The sequence below is a fragment of the Pantherophis guttatus genome, chromosome 1 (assembly GCF_059756535.1).
Source record: "Pantherophis guttatus breed Tessera chromosome 1, ASM5975653v1, whole genome shotgun sequence".
Taxonomy (NCBI): Eukaryota; Metazoa; Chordata; class Lepidosauria; order Squamata; family Colubridae; genus Pantherophis; species Pantherophis guttatus.
Window position 1 is genome coordinate 345142483 of NC_142063.1, and position 13093 is coordinate 345155575.

The 13093-nt window shown below is 43.1% G+C and overlaps 1 protein-coding gene across 4 annotated transcripts in view; it reads right to left on the reverse strand.

The window, feature by feature from the left end:
- Positions 1–13093, reverse strand: part of ALDH3A2 (aldehyde dehydrogenase 3 family member A2) — a 46274-nt gene that overhangs the window by 31703 nt on the left and 1478 nt on the right. For 2 of the 4 annotated variants that reach the window (XM_087883465.1, XM_060685633.2), the window contains exon 1: positions 391–652. The exons of the other annotated variants lie outside the window; for them this stretch is intronic. The gene's annotated coding sequence lies outside the window, so the exon portion shown is untranslated. Of the gene's footprint in view, positions 1–390; positions 653–13093 lie in introns of those variants that run through there. 4 annotated transcript variants of the gene reach the window in all.

Below are 13093 nucleotides of genomic sequence, written 5' to 3' on the forward strand. Positions count from 1 at the left end.
GCAGCAATTCAACAGGGCCAGCTGTGCAATAGGGAAATGCAGGCAGACATTCTCCAGGAAAGCTCGCCGTAAGACGTTTTGCTAAGAAATCTTTTTTTTTCCCCAGCCAGCAGGCAGCAATTCAACAGGGCCAGCTGTGCAACAGGGAAATGCAGGCAGACATTCCCCAGGAAAGCTCGCCGTAAGAAGTTTTGCTAAGAAATCTTTTTTTTTTCTCTCCAGCAGACAGAAATTCAACAGGGCCAGCTGTGCAACAGGGAAATGCTTGGATAAGAAGGACCAGCCCTGCAAAAGGTTTAGCAAGAACTTAAACACCCCCACCCCCACACAAGCCCCAAATTAGGCAGGAATCCCACAGGTCGATCCCCCCCTACCCAACTTTCGCTTTACCTCTGCAAAATCCGGGAAGCGGCAGGCAGACACTCAACAGGAGCAGCTGCCTTCCCCAGCAGTAGATCCAAATGGGAGGGAGGCTCCGCACCTGTTGAACTTCCGCCTGCCTTGCTAGGAAATAACAGCCCCCAGTTGTTATTTAAAGCTTGCAGCGACCGTTCCCACGTTTCCACTCCCACCCGTGTTCAGCGACACGCCACTCCCACGCGTGACCCTTCTCCAGACGGGTCTTTCCGCCTTCCGGCTCCATGCCCGACTACTGGCAAAGCTCTCTTCCGGTTTAGGCAAGCCCCGCCCCCTCTCCCTAGCGCTGTGCGGTTATTTTTTGTCCTCTCTCGCGTCCCTGGAATTTAGTCTCGCGAGATAATCTAACCAGGCGCCCCGGGATGAGGAGACAAAGAAGCTGCTCTCGGCTGCCGCCCGCGGTGCTCTGCGGTACTGCAGATGATCCGCACGTTATAATATAATAGGCTGGATGAATGGATGGATGGATGGGGAATTCTGGGAGTTGAAGTTGCCTGGCTTAAAAGTTTCCAGATTTGAGAAACACTGCGCCTGCTCAGTTTAAGACCGTAGATACAAGGTAGTCCTTGATTTACGACCACGACTGAGCCCAAGATTTCTGTTGTTCAGTGAAACAAGTGGATTTTGTCCCATTTTACGACTGCCATAGGTTGTTCAATTAGTAACAGGGCTGTTAAGTGAATCTGGCTTCTTCCCCCAATTGATTTTGCTTCGCAGAAAGTTGCAAAAGGGATCACATGACCCCGGGACGCTGTGACGGTCATAAATACGAGTTAGTTGCCAACTTTGATTATGTGACCGTGGGGATAGCTATAATAAACGGTCGTAATTGTGAAGGACAGTCGTAAAATCCCTTTTTTCGGGGTTGTTGTAACTTCAAACAGTCACTAAAGGTTAGGTTTCCTGCCTAAGCAGGGGGTTGGACTAGAAGACCTCCAAGGTCCCTTCCATCTCTTTCTCTTCTCCCCTCTCCTCCCCTCCCCTCCCCTCCCCTCCCCTTCCCTTCCCTTCCATTCTATTCTATTCTTAATTCTATTAAGAAGAGCCGAGGTGGCGCAGTGGTTAGGGTGCAGTACTGCAGCTACTTCAGCTGACTGCTAGTTCAGCAGATCAGCGGATCAAATCTCACCGGCTCAAGGTTGACTCAGCCTTCCATCCTTCCGAGGTGGGTAAAATGAGGACCCAGATTGTTAGGGGGCAATATGCTATTTAGTGTACTGTCGATTGTTGTAAGCCGCCCAGAGACCTCGGAGAGTGGGCGGCATAGAAATATTAATAATAATAATCTTTTTTTTTTTTAATTTGATTTATATGCCGCCCTTCTCCAGAGACTCAGGTCGGCTTACAGTGCGTTTTATTTTTATTTATTTTATTTTATTTTTCAATTTATATACCGCCCTTCTCCCTAAGGACTCAGGGCGGTGCACAGCCAGAATTAAGAACATAAACTACAAATATTAAGAACAATTAAAATATATATAAATTTGGCCCAAAAATTTAAAAATCACAAACCAATTAAAACATTTAAAAAATGTAAAATTTAAAAATTTCTTCTTAAGCCAGCCCGGCTTGCTGGAAAAAGTGGGTTTTAAGGGCACGGCGGAAGGCACTGAGTTAAGCAATAGCCATTGCGTTAAATAATAGCCGCCCTTAATACTTAATTCTTAATACTTAATACTAATATTCTTAATACTATTTTACTCTTTCTCCTCTCCTCTCCTCTCCTCTCCCCTCCCTTACTCTATTCTACTCTAAATCAGGGGTCTCCAACCTTGGCAACTTTAAGCCTGGTGGACTTCAACTCCCAGAATTCCCCAGCCAGCAAAGCACTTAAGGACCACACAATGCTACCCCCTCCTCTTCCTCTTTCTTCTCCTCCTCTTCCTCTTCCTGATACTAATCCCCCCCCCTTGTAGCACTGATGATATTACCTAGATGGGTCACGAAACGTCTGCAGGAAAACAACCAAGCTCAGAGACCACCAAGGACCCACAGTCTTCCTCCTCCTCCTCTTCCTCTTCCTCCTCCTCCTCCTCGTCTTCTCTGCAAACCCCAGTCCCTTCTAGCACTGATGATGTTACCTAATTGGGTCATGAAACGTCTGCAAGAAAACGAGCAAGCTCAGAGAGCACCAAGGACCCCCACAATGCTCACCCCCTCCTCCTCCTCTTTCTTCTCCTCTTCTTCCTTCTCTTCCTCCCCACTTCTAGCACTGATGATATTACCTAGATGGGTCACAAAACGTCTGCAGGAAAACAACCAAGCTCAGAGAGCACCAAGGACCCCCACAGTCCTCCTCCTCCTCCCCCTCCCCCTCCCCCTCCCCCACCACAAACCCCACTCCCTTCTAGCCCTGATGATGTTACCTAGTTGGGTCATGAAACGTCTGCAAAGAAACACCCAAGCTCGGAGACCACCCAGGGCTCCTCTACAGAAATATTCCTGCAAATTTTATTATTTCTGGAAAACTTGCTGCTACTCAGACAAATTTGGAACTCCTAAATTAGGCTCCCATGCCAAATGATTTAAAGTTTAAGTCCTTTCCATTTAAATTGGAGAGCCTTGGTAGTACAGTGGTTTAATGCACCCTGTTATTAACACAGCTGCCTGCAATTTCTGCAGGTTCGAATCTTACCAGGCTCAAGGTTGACTCAGCCTTCCATCCTTTCTAAGGTGGGTAAAATGGGGACCCAGTTTGTGGGGGCAATAAGCTGACTTTGTATAAAATATACAAAAAGAATGAAGGCTATTGCTTAACGCCTTGTAAGCCGCCCTGAGTCTCCGGAGAAGGGCAGGATATAAATCAAATTAAAAAAAATAAATAAAAAAATTTAAAGCAGTCTCTTCTTTATAGCTAACAAGCACCCTTCCCACGGCATCAGATAAGGTTCGGCTCAGTGGTGCGTTGCTCCCGGTTCGCAAGAACCGGTGGTAGAAATTTGTAGTAGTTCGGAGAACCGGTAATAACATTGGCTGGCCACGCCCCCGAACCCGTCCCCGGCCCGATCGCCGCTCGCTTACCCCGCCCACCTCATCAGAGGCTTTTTTTTTTTTTTTACTTTTAAAAGCATTTTTTCTACCACCTCTTCGGCCGAAAAAATGTTTTTAAAAATAAATAAATAAAAAAAAAGCCTCTGCTGATCAGGCAACTCAGCTGGGATCGTCAGAGGCTTCTAAAAGCATTTTTTTCTGCAACCTCTTAAAGTTGTAGAAAAAATGCTTTTAAGAGTAAAAGTCACGTGATTCAAAATTCAGACTCTTGGCTACTGGCATGTACTTATGACGGTTTTCCCGGGATCACGTGATTCCCTTTTGCGATCTCCTGACAAGCCAAGTCAATGCAGAAGCCGGATTCACTTAACAACCGGGGTGTGGGTGTGTGTGCTAATTACAATGACTCACTTAAGCGTGATAAAAAAAAATAATCATATAAAATAAGGAGAAAATTCGCTTCACTGTCTTGCTTGGGCGGGGAAAGTTTGAGCTCAATTGTGGTCATAAATCAAGGACAGTTGGCAATTATTTGCTTAATCTGGAGGGCCCCCGATTGGGAGAAGAGGCCAAAATGATTAAAAACTCCCATGCCAGATAAGATAAAATTAACCGAAGGTCACTGACTCTCCTTCTCATAGGAAATGAACAATGCCTCACAGTTATGAAAAGGAAGATATTTTAAGAAAATTATGGAATGTGCTGAAATGAGTAAATTGACATTTGAAATTAGAGAACAGGAAGATAAACAATATTACAAGGTATGTAATATTGTAATATTGTTTATCTAAGATATGGGACTTATTTTATCAATGGCTAGATACTAAAACATGGAAATGAAATATGAAATCTAAAATATGTTATAATATAATATGTGAAGATATTTTTTTCTGGAATGATAATGCCATTGTTAGATAAATGATAAATGAGGATCATGATACAAAGATATATATCAGGTTGATGATATGAGAAATTAGATAATTAGTAAAATATGAATATGGGGACGAAGCACAAGGGATTTGTAACCGACCGACACGCTGTTTGCAATTGTTATGGAAGATGGATTTTTAATGTTTTGTTTGTTTAAAAATTTAAAAAAAAAAATTTTTTTTAAAGGAAGATATTTTCACCCACTGAATTATTAGCTGGCTTCGTCACTTTGTACTAAATATGCCAGTCTTCCCCTCAGAAATGGGCTGTAAATGCTACAATCCTCGATTTACGACCACAATTGAGCCCCAGATGTCTGCCGTTAAGCGAGACAGTTGTTAAGTGAATTTTGCCCCCGTTTTACGATGTTTCTTTCTACATTTATTAATCCCTGCAGTTGTGAAATGAGTAACATGGTTGTTAAGTGAATTTTGCCCCAGTTTTACGATGTTTCTTTCTACATTTATTAATCCCTGCAGTTGTGAAATGAGTAACATGGTTGTTAAGTGAATTTTGCCCCCGTTTTACGATGTTTCTTTCTACATTTATTAATCCCTGCAGTTGTGAAATGAGTAACATGGTTAAGTGAATTTTGCCCCCGTTTTACGACGTTTCTTTCTACATTGATTAATCCCTGCAGTTGTTAAATGAGTAACACGGTTGTTAAGTGAATCTGGATTCCCCCCCTTGACTTGGAATGTCGGAAGGTCGCAAAAGGGGACGTCACGTGACCCCGGGACACTGCGACCATCATAAGTATGAATCAGTTGCCAAGCATCTGAATTTTGATCACGGGGATGTTTACACAGGTCGTTAAAGAGTGAGAAACACTCCTAAGTCACTTCTTCCGGGGCCGTCGTAACTTGGAACGGTCACTAAATGAACTGTTGTAAACCGAGGACTACCTGTACTGGCAAAGTGGGCCTTGCTATTTCTAAGATACTACTTGATGCACTCAAACAGGTCAAGTCCCAGGTAGCCAAACACGCTTTGCAAGTTGCATATTCAGTCCTATTGCAGCACAGAGCGGACTCTTGCTGACAAAGTGGAAGCGAATGATCAGGTAGCTAGTCCTCAAGGTTTTGTTGTTGTTTTGTTTTAAATTCCTAGCTGAACAAACCTTTTTATTGGCAAGGCTGGGCTGCAAACCCTTCAGCCTAATTTCAAAAACTCATAGAATCAGAGGGTTGGAAGGGAGCTTGGAGGCTCTTCTTGTCACAGGTGGACTTCAAAAATTTTAGCAAGGGGTTTTCTGCCCGGTTGCTGGGTGGGCGTGGCCATGGTGGGCATGGCCTTTTCACCCTCCCCGGGCTCCGGAGGCTTTTCTTGAGCCTTTGGGAAGGCAAAAATGGCCTCCCCGGGCTCCGGAGGCCCTCTGGAGGCCGGCCCGTTTCCGGCCTTCCCGAACTTCCAGTAGGCCCGTTTTTCGCCCTCCCCGAGCCTCCACGCGCACCCGGCACTTTCCTGCATCCAAAACGGGCCGCGTGGGGACTTCTGGGAGAGGAGTAGTGGGATGGGAGGGGCCAGCCAGGAGTGGGATTTGGGGGTTCTCCGAACTGCACCGAATCTTAGCTAGAGGGTCTCCTGAACCCCTGCGAGCCCCCAACAGCCCACCCCTGGTTCTAGTCCAGCGGGCCCCAACCTTTCCCACGGCGGTGGGTGACCGCAGTGGGTGGGGAAGCGATGCTTTCACACACGCAACTTAATCTTGCACATGGGCAAATGGAGCTTCACGCGGACTGGTTCCCAATGGGTCACGGACTTAAAGTGGATAAGGTAAATAATACAATAATGTGAATAAAGTGAATGATATAAGGTCAGCTATATGAATATTGGAGGACCCTCTTTATTCACATTATTATAAAGAAAGAAATGGGCTTGTTCAAAGACTACACTGTCAGCGAAATTCCATTCTTGGCAAACATATATCTTCTGAGGGGCCTATCTGTCAAAGATGCAAGGACCATGTATAATATATATCTTCTGAGGAAGATATCTGTCAAGGATGCAGAGACATCCATCTGAAACAAAAACTTACTTATTAATCCAAGGCCAGCCATGAATCTACGCATCAGCGGATACGGAACTAAGGAGGATATTTAGCTAAAATTATCTCATGTACTATAAATTAAGGCAGGAATTTAGTAATTAAAAAGTGTCAATTATCATGTAACGGATGTATGTTAACCATCTATGGAAAACTGCTGTGCCAGCAAAGTCCTTTGTCTTGGATATGTATAAAAGCAGATGTATCAGAACTCTTCCTTTGTTCAGAATTGCAGATACAAATCTGGTTCGGAAACTGCGCAAATAAAACTGTCTCTGGCTGACCCAGGAATGTTGTTTGGTCCCATCATTCCATAACAGACTGGTATCAGTCCGTGAACCAGAGTTTAGGGACCCTTGCTGTCGTCGAATGCCCCAGCTCAAACAGGAAACCCTAATCCAGTGATGGCTAACCATTTTGCCATCGTGTGCCAGGAGTGGGCGGGGGGGGGGATGTCGCGCGCGAACGTGCCCACACCCAAAATTCTATGCGCCCTGCCCCCGTGCATGCGTATGCAACCCCTCCAAGTTGGCAAATGGGCCGTTTTCGTCCTCCGGCGGGGTGGAGAAAGCCATTTTCGCCCTCCCCAGACTCCTAGAAAGGCTCTGGAGGCTGGGGAGAGCCAAAAACGGGCCTTCCCCACCCCCACCCACCCCCGAGGCCCTCAGGAGGCAGGAAACAGCCTGTTTCCTTACTTCTGGTGGGCCCAGAAGGCCCGAAAAATCAGCTGGCGCGTGTCAGAGCTGAGCTTGCGTGCCCAGCGATATGGCTACGCGTGCCATCTGTGGCACGCGTGCCATAGGTTCACCATCACGGCCCTGTTCAATTCCGGACAAATGGCTCTTGTCTTGTACGAGTACAGATGAGATGAAACCTGGCTCAAAAACAGTCGTTGCGAGAGGGACCTTGGAGTCCTAGTGGACGATCCCTTAAACACGGGCCAGCCACGTGCGACCGCCGCCCAAAAAAAGCGAATACGGCCCTTGGTTGTGTAAACAGAGGCACAGAATCAAAATCACGTGAAATATGACTATCGCTTCGTAAAGCTTTAGTTGGGGTAGATATAGCAAATAAGAAATAAGGTATAAATATATCATGTTTATGTTGAGCTACATGGCAAGAGAGCTATGCTGGGGCATGCAGAAGATCTGGTTGTTACCCCATTATGATGGTGGGAATTAATAATCCTGAAGAAATCCACTATTACAGATATTATATGGAATACAATTATAATGTCACTCGGGTGGTTGTTTCCTTTTTATATATATATGAAGATACTCATTATTGATGGGGGCAGATGATAACTGAGGACTTTGAACATTCTTGCTGCAATCAGGATGCTATGTTACCCTAATATGGATGATGGAGTTAACAATCCAGTGGAGAGACATCAAAGAAGACATTATATGGATTATAAATTTAAAGTCATTGATTTTATCTATATAAGGGAGTATATATATATATTTTTTAGTAGGGTGGGCAGAAGAATAAAGATATTAAGAATTGTTATGTATGGTAATTTTGTAGGAAAGTGGGTGGAGACAGGCTAGTTTATTGATTGTTTAGTTTAAGAAAAGGGATGTTTAAGAGATACATTTATGGGAGTGGAGGAAATGGATAGAGTTGAATAAATGTTAAATTAGGATTTATTATATAGTTTTTTAGGGGAAGGCTGCTTTGAAATGTTATATTAATATATACTAAAGATTAAATGTTAAATTAGGATTTATTATATAGTTTTAAAGTGGAAGGTTGTTTTGAAATGTTATATTAGGAGGAGAAAAAGGGCAGATTATTGCTAAATTGGGAGTTATAACAATATGCTAATTTAGAAGTTATTATACAATGTTATAGTAGAATGTTATTCTGAAATGTATGGTAAAAGGGGGATGTAATAATATTATCAGAAAGAAAGGGTCAGTATTTGGGGGATGGAGTAAGGGGATGGTAAAATATTATATAATCTGTTACGATTTTGGATTTTATTTTGAAGATGCCACAGGGGGACGGGTGGTGAGGGGGGGGGTTAGGGAGGAGGGGGGAGAAAAAAGGGGAAAAATTTGTATTTGAAAAACTTTTTCAATAAAAAAAAAAAAGAAAGAAATAAGGTGAATAAAATAAATAATCATACCAAGTCAGATACATAAAGTCAGATCAAATCCATGAACTCTGAATAACCTTCTCTATTAAACTTTCACATTATTATAAGAGAGAAATGTGCTTGTTGGAGGCAGCTGAACCCCATTATTGGTAAATATATCTTCTGATGGGGCCCAGCTGTCATCCATCAGGAAAGCTCAGGAATGGTGTTCTGGTGGATGAAAGACTCTGATAAGGAGGAGAAGCTAAGCAATTACATCATAGATTTCCTCATAATTACTTGACCTATGGCCCTGTGTCAAAACACACTGATTCTATATATTTTCTTAATAGAATCAAAACTACGGAAATACAGATATATGTGAACATCTGAAAGGACATGCATAGGGAACAGAAAGTTACTTATGGTTTAAAGTACAGCCATAATTTCTGCATTTAAACATTACAGCACTTAAAGGAAAGTTGTAAACTATAAAGTGATGGGAGTAGTAAAAATGCGTAGCCAACATAATTTTATTAACTAGCATGTAATGGTTTGGTAATTAGTAAAGTGTAATGTAAGTATAATGTATTTATAATGTAACCATATATGAAAGCCGGAAAGGCTCATAGAACTCTTTTGTCTTGAAAACATATATAAATCATGAAATCATAACTCGTCTTGGTTCAGTTTTGCAACAACCAAAAACTGCACTGAACCTTTGCGCAAATAAATGCATCTGTCTGTTTTCCAGCTTTTCATTTCTATAACATAGTAAGGCCCACACCTGGAATACTGCAACTTATTTTGGTCACCGAACTCCAAAAAAAGATGTTGAGACTTTGGAAAAAGTGCAGAGAAGAGCAACTAAGAGGATTAAAGGCCTGGAGACTAAAACATATGAAGAACAGTTGCAAAGAAGGACCGGGGTGAGGGGACATGATAGCAGTGTTCCAATATCTCAGGGGCTGCCCCAAAGAAGAGGGGGTCAAATTATTCTCCAAAGCACCAGACAAGAAACAATGGATGGAAACCAACCAAGGAGAGAAGCAACCTGGAATTAAGGAGAAACTTCCTAACAATGAGGACAATTAACCAGCGGAACTGCTTGCCACCAGAACTTGTGGGTGGTGCAACACTGGAGGTCTTGAAGAAAAGACTGGACAGCCACTTGTCTGAAATGAGATAGGGTTTCCTGCCTCCGGATGGGGGGGGTTAGACTAGAAGACCTCCAAAGTCCCTTCCAGCTCTATTCCAATTCTGACTCTGATGGTTATCTTAGATCTCTGCCTTCTGCAAAATGTCCCGTTTTGCAATTTGGTTAGAGAAGGACAAAGGAGAAATGAGATTTGGGGGGAGAGGGGAAGCAAAATATAAAGAACGGTTGCTGAAATTGGGTATGTCTATTTTGATGAAAAGAAAGACTAGGGGTGACATGATAGCAGCGTTTCCGTATTTGAGGGGCTGCCCCGAAGAAGATTTGGGGGGTCAAGCTATTCTCCAAAGTGCCAGAGGGCAGGACAAGAAGCGACGGGTGGGAACTCATCAAGGAGAGAAGCAACCTGGAATTGAGGAGAAACTTCCCAACGGTGAGGACAATTAACCAGTGGAACAGCTTGCCACCAGAAATTGTGGGTGCTTCATCACTGGAGGTTTTGAAGAAGAGACTGGACAGCCACTTGTCTGAAATGACATAGGTTCTTCTGCCTGAGCAGGGGGTTGGACTAGATGACCTCCAAGATCCCTTCCAACTCTGCAACTCTGCTATTCTATTCTATTCTATTCTATTCTATTCTATTCTATTCTATTCTATTCAAAATATTCTATGTCTGAGTGGTGTAGGAGGCTAATGCCTCCTACTAAGGCAGCATTTAACATCTACTAAGCATTTAACTCCTACTAAGGCAACATTTAACATCCAGCTGCCTGCAATTACTGCGAGTTCAATTCTCACCAGGCTCAAGGTCGACTCAGCCTTCCATCCTTTCTAAGGTGTGTAAAATGAGGACCCGGTTTGTGGGGGCAATAAGCTGACTTTGTATAAAATATACAAAAGTATGAAGGCTATTGCTTAGCGCTTGTAAGCCGCCCTGAGTCTCCAGAGAAGGGCGGCATATAAAAACAAATAAAAATAAAAAATATGTCAATCCTTCCCTTCCTCTGCAAGAAAAGGTTTCCTTACCTGCTTTATTAAGATCCAGCAAATTTGTCCGTGTCAGAGAATTTTCAGGCTGGGTTTTAAACTAAATGTTGAACAGGCTGGACGAGAAATTGCAACAGACGGAAGAAACCGTGCACTTCGTTTACGCGTGCCCATTCCTAACTATTACCCAAGTTTCAAAGAGCATCAAAACACTAGGCCATAAAGGAATATATTGTGGCCGATGATCTCCTTTGAAGTAAATCTTTTTTTATGCCATCGATAAAACGGCAACAGATCTCTGGGAGCACCTGTGCCTTTATCGCGCCGTAAAGGGGAAAAAAAACGAAGAAGCAGAAAACAGAAATGGAGAGGAACCGAGTGGCTTTGAGAGAAGAAGAAAGTTAACTGTAGGTTCAAAAGAAAAGTGCATTGGCAGTGCGAACCAGTGGTTAGGGGGGGAACGAAAGCTTCAAAATACAAAGTTCCATTTTTCAAATACCTTCCCGAGTTCTCTTGCCTTCCTTTGACGATTTCTCAAGGGTGAAACGAAGCATTTTTGGGTATATAAAGTGAAAAAACCTGTTTATCGCGTTGTGACATTTTAAAAGTCCTTGGCGTTACAATTGCTCAACAGTAGAAGTTTCTATGTACCCTAATGTTCAGCCAAAATGTTGGAGATGTGACTGCTTAGATGCTACATATTATCATGTTTGGTGGACTTGTAAGAAAGTTAAGGCTTTTTGGATAAAAATTTGGTGGGTCATGCAGAATGTTTTTAAGAAAAAAAAAATTCAATTTTCTCCACAATTGTTTTTATTGGGTATAGTTAAGGGTTTTACATTGGGTGAAATTAAGTTGATATTGTATATGGTAACAGCAGCGAGATTATTGGTAGGTAAATACTGGAAAAATGAAGCTTTGCCCACTATCGAGGAATGGACTTTGAAGATGGCCAGTTTTGCAGAGATGGCGAAGATTTCAGCATACTTAAAAGATCGCTCACAAGAGACTTATGAATGGGAGTGGAAAAAGTGGATAGATTATGTGCAGAACAAATATCAAACTAGGAAGTATCAAATAGCTTTTCACTGAAAGTATTATATAAAGATAGAAATATTTGAGTTTTGTGAAGATGAAAAATTATATGGGGGATGGAGGGGTTCAAGTTTTATAAAAAGGGGGTTTTGATTGGATTATATTCTGTGGAAGTCCGGGGGGGAGGGGTGGGTTGGGGGGGTTGGGGAGGTTGGGGGGGGTTGGGGGGGGGAAAATGGGGTGAAAATGTAATTGTAAAACTTTTGCAATAAAAAAAACAACAACAGTAGAAGCTTCTTTCTCTTTTTTTACTTCTGCTAGAAGTTCCCCGTAACAAAATTCCTTAAGAATTAAAAAAAAAAAAAAATCAGGGGCAGCTGCCAGATTGTGAGTGACGCCTTAAAAGTCGGATGAGACTTTTAAGTGGCCGCAACGGGCACCTGATGGTTTAAAAAAAAAAGAAAATAAAAATATTTTAGGATTCATTGCACACATATTCCTCTTTCTTTGGAAGACGCCTCAATTGATTGGGCTGATGGATTCAGTTCCCCGAAACGATTTGGAACTATTTGGAAGACGGTTAACCTGAAGCTCAGCTGATTTAGAAGAATTTCTTAACAAATCCCACTCCCTCCTAGGCACTGATGGTGTAACCTAGCTGGGTCGTGAGACATTTGCAAGAAGACCGCCAAGCTCTGATAGCACCAAGGACCCCCACGGTCATCCTCAGTGTTGAGGGTAAAACTTGCCCTCTGCAAAACGGTACAACGGACCAGACAGCGAATCGATACGTTGCTTAGCAAAACACACAGATACTCACAGACTCTGAACGTTTAAAGAAAAATAAACAGTCTTTACTTGTAGTAAAAAACAAACTTGGCTTCTCAAAACAAAGATAACACTTCTTCAAATAATCACGGTTCAACACAAAACATAGTTTGCTTACAATCCCAGTTCTCTTCGGTAACACAGACAAAGTTATAGTTTTCTATATATTATCTACCCAACCGTAGGATAAGCATCCAACACTCCTCCTCCTCCTCCTCCTCCCCCCCCTCCTCCTCTTCCCTGCAAACCCCACTCCCTTCTAACATTGATGATGTAACCTAGCTGGGTTGTGTGAGACATTTGCAAGAAGGCTGCCAAGCTCTGATAGCACCAAGGAACCCACAATCGTCCTCCTGCTCCTCCTCCCTGCAAAAACCCTTTCTAGCACTGATGATGTTCCTAAGTTGGGTCATGCAATGTCTTCAAGAAAACCACCAAGTTCAAAATGTACCAAGGACCCCCCCCCACAGTCCTCCTCCTCCTCCTCCCCTCCTCCTCCTCCTCCAAGACCCTTCCCTTCTAGCACTGATGATAGTAACCTAGTTTAGGTCACAAAAACTCTGCCAGGAAACTACACAGTTCAGAAAGGACCAAGGACCCCACAATCCTCCTCCCCGTCCTC